The 1,633-nt window shown below is 34.0% G+C and overlaps 1 pseudogene; it reads left to right on the plus strand.

The window, feature by feature from the left end:
- The first annotated feature begins 447 nt into the window (after positions 1-447).
- LOC120615204 (uncharacterized) lies at positions 448-566 on the plus strand (annotated as a pseudogene).
- The last annotated feature ends 1,067 nt before the right edge of the window (positions 567-1,633 follow it).

The raw sequence follows: 1,633 nt of genomic DNA on the forward strand, positions 1-1,633 counted from the left end.
GCTATTGGGCTAAAGTTATAAAACTTGTTTGGAGCATCTCCTCAGCAAGTTATAAGTAAGTGGTCTAAAATCTCACTTTGGAATAGTTTGCCTTTTTCTTTCTTTCTTTCTTTCTTTCTTTCTTTCTTTCTTTCTTTCTTTCTTTCTTTCTTTCTTTCTTTCTTTCTTTCTTTCTTTCCTTCCTTCTTTCCATCTTAGGGCCTAAGTCAAACACAAGATACAGAGAATCACATATTTTCATACTCTTACCCACTAAATAGCCACCCTTAACAATTACCTAACCTCCATAAAATAAAAAGTTGACTGTAATGATCTGTAGGAGTCTTCTTATCTACAAATAAACAAGAGTTTTATACATAGATATTGTAGAAATGCTTACATTTGCTTGCATGACAGGCACAAAGTATCAACACAAGAATATTCCACTATAAGAAAGTATAGAAAATAGTCTACAGCCATGCTACCCTGAACGAGCCCAATCCCATCTGACCTCGGAAGCTAAACAGGGTTGGATCTGGTTAGTACTTGCGTGGGAGACCACCTAGAAAGACCAGGTGCTGTAGATGTAAAAAATAAAATTAAATTAAAAAATAGGGGATTGTAAGCTGATAAGGTCCTTGCAATCTGTGAGGTCAACCAAGGGTTGCTTCGCCTAAAAAAAAAAAATAATAATAAAGTATAGAAGATAGCTTATTTAGATATGTTATATAGATTTTATCTTTATTTGAGTCTTTAATAGTCAATAAAACCAAGTGGTGGCTAAGATGTGGAGTAATTGGAACACTTGATCACTGTTAGTGGGACTGTAAATATGATCAATCATTTTGGGAAACAGTTTGATATTATCATGTAAACCTGAACACATGTAGTCTACAGCCCTGTAGTTCCAGGCATTGGCATATGTACCAGAGAAACTCTTATACATATGTACCAGGAAACACATATCAAAATGTTCATAGTAATATGTTTATAAGAGTTAAAACTGGAAACAGGCAAAAATCGTTCAACAGCAGAATGGATAAATTGTAGAATATAAATATAGTAGAATACTATACTTCAGAGAAAATTAATCAACCATTGCATATATAATATGCATGAATCTCAAAAATATTGTTGAGGAAAAAAGCAAGTCATGGAACACACTGTGTGATTCCATTTTTATAAGGTGCAAAACTGACAAAAGTAAAAAATATACAGTGTTTAAGAATACTAAGTGGTAAAACCAATAAAGAAATTAAAAAGAATGATAAACCTAAAAATTAGGATGGTGGTTAGTTCTGGGCTGAATAAGAGGTGTGATAAAGGAGGAACACACAGGTCTTTTAAGATTCATTAATCAGAATCTAAACACACACAAAAAAATGAAACCACTTCAAGTATTTACATCATGGGAAAATTCATCAGAAATTACTGACATAAATGATAGAAGAACAAAGAAATCAGATAGGAGAGAATAATGTAAGTGAGAAATTATCAAACACAAAAATCCACTTTTATCTCTGGGCCAAAGAGAAAAATGGAGGAAGTTGTATTGCCAGAGCCCAGGATGACCCGTCCTGTCCACAAGCCATAGAGAATACTCAGGATGGGGGCAGGGAGGGGAAGGTGAAGATACTCTGGGTTCTTTCTTCCT

The sequence above is a fragment of the Pteropus medius genome, unplaced genomic scaffold (assembly GCF_902729225.1).
Source record: "Pteropus medius unplaced genomic scaffold, Ma_sr-lr_union100, whole genome shotgun sequence".
NCBI classification, from domain to species: domain Eukaryota; kingdom Metazoa; phylum Chordata; class Mammalia; order Chiroptera; family Pteropodidae; genus Pteropus; species Pteropus medius.